We start from the raw sequence: 6,900 nt of genomic DNA on the forward strand, positions 1-6,900 counted from the left end.
CAGGTTCTGGGGCCAGCCCAGGAGATTTCATTCCTTTCCTATTAGTGTCCAGTTTCTCCTCTTCCTAGATAACCAATAAAATTGATCTCACAAAGTGGTTCTGCTCTCTCTAACTGGCTCCTCCTCTTTGGGCTGGCCTGGATTTGGCTGGCTGATGTCCACTAGAAGGGGAGTTTTGTTTCGTTTTTTTTTAAAAGATTTATTTATTTATACAAGCACTGGTAGAGTCAGAAGCGCGGGAGGGTGAGAGGATTCACCAGAGCCAGAGCGGGGAGCAGAGCAGGCAGAAGGACCGAAGTACATGGCTGAGGGGAGCAGCGGGCAGCAGGTCTGCGCGCCATGTGGGACCCTCCTCCGGTGGCCGGGAATCGAACCGGCGCCGCAGAGGCTGCGGGCAGCTTCACAAGCCAGCGCTCAACCACTGCGCCACAAGGGAGGCCCTAGAAGGGGAGTTTTCTTTGTGACATAGAAGCCTTGGAAATGGAAACAGTGGTGTAGTCTGGCCACATATGGGCAAGTAAACCTATTGACTCAAAGTCCAGATGGTCAACTTTATTTGAAAGACAAGGAGGCTAACTGGGACAAAGATTCTGCTGGGAGCCTCCTTAAACTGGATACTGATGCCATGTGTTCAGTCTGCGTTCAGTCATTACCCGATGACAGACACAGGGAGGCTTTACAGGAAATGTGTGTAAAGCCTTTTAAGCGAGTAATATGGAAACTGAGTAGAGCTGGCTTTTCACTGATCTCTGAAGTTGATTTGATTTTCATCCATTCTAGTTTTAAGGCCACTCTACCTTCCGTTTCCCCAATTTTCATTCTCACCAGGGGAAGAGACTCTGGGACCTAAAGTCTAAAAGGGTCAGGATGTCTGAATTTTTTTTTCCCATTTTATCACTTACTTTAGGTGTTATGTTCTAGTTTTCCACAACTAAAATAAGAAAAATTCTCCCAGGAATATAGTTAAAATAACATCTGTGAAACAATTTGAGGGTTTTAAAACCTTTAAATTAGAAGAAATCTTAGAAATCATTTAATCCAGTATATCCCAACCAGAGAAGCAGATTTTTTTCCAGTTCATTCCCTTTCCTTCCAACCCTCCTCCAAAATAGCCTCTGTCTACCTCCTTCCTCACCCTCTTCCTGGTATCCGAGGTAGAGAATGGATGTAGCTGGCACAGAATATTTAGTGTTCATGGGGTTGGGGGACGCTGCCTTAACTCATCTCCCTATTTCATGCACCCTGACCCATTGCTATATAGCTTTTGCTTGAATATATCATACTGAGAAATTTGCCACCTTTGAGACAACCCATCCCAGTTTGGGACAGTAGCGATTTGGTAGAGCTTTTCATGATATTGAAATGAAATCTCCCCCACTATATCTTCCACCCATTCGTCCCAGTTCTGCCCTTTGAAGCCACAGAGAATTTACCTAATCCTTTTATAAAGGGGAGTGGAGAATACCCAGGATTGTTATTGTTCACACGTCACAGTAGTTCAGACCGGGCCTGAATGATTGCATTACAGATGTCCTGTGCTTTGCGCACTAGCTGTGTTCCTAAAACATTATATAACTGTGTGTGAATGAAACCATTTTAGACATACTGGGAAGCTGACCATTTAAAAGAAACCCTGTTATCAGTTCTTTCATAAACTCAGGAATCCTTTTGTAAACCAAATAACCACCCACGTTAACCTTTTACACAAATCCAGATTTTCATACATTATGTTTCCCTCAAGGCGAGAGTTGCCGATATGCAAAACCTGTAAAATAATGATGATGACAATAGCTAACATTTACTGAGCCCCACCTGATACGCCTTATTTGATTTCTCACTGCACCTTCCTTCTTTATTTTTTTTGAAAGATTTACTTATTTATGCATACAAAAAATGGGGTGTAGGCCGGAGGTGTGTAGAGGTGAGAGGACTCACCAGAGACAGAGTGGGAAGCAGAACAGGCAGATTAGCTGAAATACACTGCTGAGAGAGAGGAGCAGCAGGTGAAACAGGAGAGGTCTGCAGCGCCATGTGGGTCAGCTCCCTGGCCAGGGATCAAACTTGTGCTGTGGCTGCAGCTAATTTCATAGTGCTGAGACTTAACCCCTGCACCACCAGGGATGCCTGCAGCTTCCTTCTTTAAAACCATCCCCTTTGCTGATGAGGAAACCAAGGCTTAAAGAAGCTAAAGATCCAAGGTCACACAATTAAAACGCAGTTGGCCAGAAGTCCAATGAGATCATAAGACTCCAGAGTCTTGTGTCTCAACCACCAGAACATGTCAGATGCCATTCACTATTGAAATGACGAGCTGTGTCCACAACACAGGTGAAGTAGTCTACCAGACCGAAGCTGGTAGGTTCAAAGCTGTGCACAAAATTGACTCTCTTTGCATCTGGCTCTGTAGGTTTCCCAGCACCTTTTCCAGTACAATTTGATCAAGGGAGCCCCAAGACGCCCATTCAGCTATTAGGATCAGGCAGATGCTGCCACAATGTATTGGGATGTCAGTAAATGCATGACTTTTTTTCTATGTTTTTCCAGCAAAAATGTGTCATGACTTTTCTAACAACCCGGTATTTCAGGCATCGGGATGTGATCAGACAGTTTTTCAAAGGGTTTGTGTACCCCAAGGTTTGTAGAATAAGCTTCTTAGAGGAAAGAAGGGGTTCGTTACTGCCAGGTAAAATTCAAAGTATTGAGAATCATGGTTGATCCCAGCCTTCTAGCTGGGTTAGAATCACTCCAATGGGTTTTTAGACCCAGTTTTTCATGGCGCTTGGGTTTGTAAGTTAAAAATAGTCTGGGAAGGATGGTCCATAAATAAGTTTACAAAACAGTTTTGTATCTAAACTAGACACAGATAAATGGCTGTCATACTTTCATGTCCTCAAATCAGTTCCAATTTCTCCAATTTTAGTCACCAACAGCATATCCTCACAATACTGATGGGCTCGGACCACATCCTCAGTGCTCCCAGAACCCCAAACTTTGTACACTGTCCTCTCCTGTCCTCCATGCCTCCCCCACCCCCCCCCATCTTGACTTGAGACTTTATCCTGGCTCATCTGAACACTTTGACTTTCAAATGTTTGATGATCATTTGCCATTCACCTCTACAGCTGGTGTTCCACTGGCCTCCCAGTCCACAGTAACCTCAGGAAATCGTGTTGGTTTCTAGAAGACACCGAGCAACCAGCACACCTACCCGACCTGTCCTTGTACCCAGCAGGCTTATTTACAATCTCCAGTCATAGTCTCAAGTGAGGAAATGCGGCCTTTAAAGAAAAAAGTCCTCAGCCTAGCATGTCCACCCCTGACTAATGTGCCTCGCCAATTCAAAACAACTTAGTCATTGCAGGTTTTAGATACTATCTGAGGATGCTCCTCCCAGTCTCCTTCTCACGAGGCTTTAGTTTGGGGGCAATGTATCTTAGTGACATCGGGGGGGGGGGGCGGTCTCAAGCTCAAGCCTTCTTCTGCCTCCCTGGCCTGATGCAGCACAGCTTCCTGCCCTTGGCTTGGCCTTGGGGCTTTTTGTGCACCTGCTGTGGGGTTCCCTGGCAAACTAAGCAGTGATTGCTGTGTGGCGGACACAGTGGTTCCCACCCCCGCCCTCCCTGGTGCTACGCAAACTCCATTTGCTCCCAGCCTTGGGCTGTGGGTTTTTTCAGCCCCAGCAGCCCCCGAAGGTCCCTTGACTTCTAGTGCTCAGCTCACTTTCACACTCCTCACAGGGGGTGGGTCCTCAGGAAATTCTCAGATTTCCTGTAATTGTCGAGGAGAAGCGAAGGAGACAACCCAGTGGTCTGTGCTAGAGGATCACAGGTGCATAGGGGGTAGCATGGGGGATAGCGTACATCTTCAGAAGTACGAACCTATACCCCCAAATCATATACAGTGTTGTAAACAAATGTAATCTCAATTTTTAAAAAATGATACAATTCAGAAAAAAAGAAAAGAAAAAAAGAAGCCAAGGAGACCAGGGTTTGGGGGACAAGAGGGTGGGATTGGTAAAGAAATGGAATTTCTCTCACACCTGCTTTGTCGACACAGGCGGCAATGTCATTTCTGCTCTGTGGCGGTTCCCTCTTGTTAGCACAGGGCTCTTTGAGAGACTGTATCTTCTAAGAGTCCCAGGAATAAAATGAAGTATAAGCCACTCTGTCTACTCCTTTTTTGGGGGTGGGAGAACAGGCCCCACTGTTGCATCTAAATTCCTCACTGTCCTCTCCCAATCCTTTTCAACTCTGCTCCAAGCTCAGAGCGCTCTCTTCCCTGTGGAGGGGAAACTCAGTGTTCTTCCAACTCTGCAGCAGGTGTAAGCGCTGAGCCATAGGTTTACCAGACACTGTCTCTTGATATTTAAAAGGAAACTTTTGCAAAAAGAAAGAAAAATCTCCTCTCAAGAGCCTGGCTTTTACAATTTAAAAACTGAAGCTTTTGGGGCCTCCCTGCTGGTGCAAGGGGTTAAGTCTCAGACTATGAAGCTGTCTGCAGCCACTGCAGCATGAGTTCAATTCCAGCCAGGAGCTGACCCACATGGCGCAGCAGACCTCTCCTGTTTCCCGCTGCTCCCCTCAGCAGTGTGTTTCAGTAGATCTGCCTGTTTTGCTCCCCGCTCTTTCTGTTGAATCCTCTCACCCTCCTCACCTCTGGCCTGCACCCCAGTTCTTGTATGCATAAATAAATAAATCTTTAAAAAAAAGCTGGAGCTTTCAAAAACATCTCTGACAAGTTGGTGGTTGGCAGAAGAGAAGGAGGTTAGGGAGTGGGTGAAGAGCTCAAGAGGTAGAAAATTACAAAAAAAGAAGTCATGGCGGTATCGTGTTAAACACGGCAACTATAGTCAATAGTGTTGTATTACTCATCTGCAAGTTGAGCAAACTTAAAAGTTCTCATCAGCAGGAAAAATATGTGTAACTTTTGTGGCGTGACCAATGCTAACTGGACTGACTGGGTGATTGCACACACACATCAAATGATGATGTTGAACACCTGAAGCCAATATAATGTTATATGTCAATTTCACCTTGATTTTAAAAACCTCTGTAATAGAATGTAAAAGATCTAGTTAAGAATTTAAAGAATTTGGGCCTCCCTGGTGGCGCAAGGGGTTAAGCACAGCATTATGAAGAAATCCGCAGCCTCTGCAGCACAAGTTTGATCCCTGGCCAGCCAGGGAACTGACCCACATGGCACAACAGAAATCTCCTGTCTCGCCCACTGCTCCCCTTAGCAGTGTATTTCAGTTAGTTTGCCTGTTCTGCTCCCTGCTCTGTCTCTGGTGAATCCTCTCACCCCTCAAACCTCCGGCCTGTACCCCAGCTCTTGTATGCATAAATAAATAAACCTTTAAAAAAGAATTTAAAGAATTTGACTCTGTTCTTTCTCTATCGCCCCTATGCAAAGGACAGTCTATCTCGAAAGTTATTGCAATTGCTTAAATGTCAGGGGATAGACTGGGGCAAAAGTAATGGAAAACATGTTGATGTGAAAACATGTAGTGTCATCAGTTTACAACTAGGATCCTCCTCTCTCCTGAGGTCCTTTCTGTCCTCCATTCATTTATTGCACAGATCCCTGAGTGTCTGCTCTGCTGGGGATTCAGCCGTGCGGCGGGTGTCCTCTGTTCCCCTTCAAAGCTCACACCTAAGCGAGAACACAGCCAGTGGGCAGTGACCACCCAGCATGGTGCACTCTTCTTGGACCTGTCCCAGGCCTGGAGCCCAAGGAAAGCTTCCCGGAGGAAGCGACACCTGAATTGAGACCTACAGGAGAAGTAGACTCAGGTGAATGGAAAAGAGTTTCTAGCCAGAGGGAAGAGCATGTTTGAAGCCCTACAAACACTGGAAAAACTCCACGGGTTCCTTCTGTCCAGAACATAAGTGTCAAGTGAGGCAGCGTGAGAAGTGGGCGTGCAGAGGTCAGTGGGCCTGCGGCTTTGCGAAGAACTTTGGATTTTATACCCCAAAGGCAAAGGGGAGCCACTGAAGGGTTTTCGGCAGGTGACGGGTCGTTGTAGTGAAAAGACCACTGGAGCGGTAGATACAGTGGCCAGGGGAGAACACAGAAGGAGTAAAGGGCCAAAACGCAATGCCACCACCGATGATATCAACAAAATGAAACAACAAGCAGAAAAGAAACCCACTAAATTAACAAAGGGGAGACCATAGGGAGTTGCAGGCAAACCAGGAGACCGGCAGCTCTCAACCAAAGGAAGAAGAAAATTTCAAGGAGCAGGACAGAGAGACAACTGCTGCCAGAGGAACAGCAACATAGCAATCAGAGGTTGCCATTGGATTTAGAAATGAGATTAGTGAAGAAGATTATTATAAGTAATATTATTGTCCTAGTGAAAGCAGCTTTAATGAGTAGAAGTTGTGTGGGATTAAATCGACCGCATCAGTGCTCATCTATCCCCTTCACTTCCCATCTCGCTCCATGCTGTTATCTTCCCGATGTGTATCTTAAGTCCAGGCCTCCTCTTTAAGCGCCGCACCCAGAAACAGCCGACTGCTCAGTGTCTCCACTTGATTGGTTCAAAGGAATCTCAACCGCCAGGTTCCAAAACCAATACTCTCCCTGCCCAAACCCGGTCTGCTTCCCAATGCCTCATGTCCACAAATGGAGCCTCCATTCTTCCAGGTGCGTAGCACCCCCAGGACAAACCCTATTCCTCACCAACAACCCTGCGTGTCAACCATTGCCACAGCTTGCCATGTCTTTTGGCCTATGTGTTCCTCCATCGCCACTGCCAACATCCAAGTTCAAGCCGCCATCTTGTCCCTCACCCAGATCGCAGTGGTAGCCTCCTAACCAGTGCCTCCCACCAATCTGTGTACTCCTTCCTGTTCGCTCACAGCAGCTGGAGTCCTATTTTTAAAATGCACAGCTGAT

Source organism: Talpa europaea, assembly GCF_964194135.1.
Source record: "Talpa europaea genome assembly, chromosome: 1".
Classification (NCBI taxonomy): domain Eukaryota; kingdom Metazoa; phylum Chordata; class Mammalia; order Eulipotyphla; family Talpidae; genus Talpa; species Talpa europaea.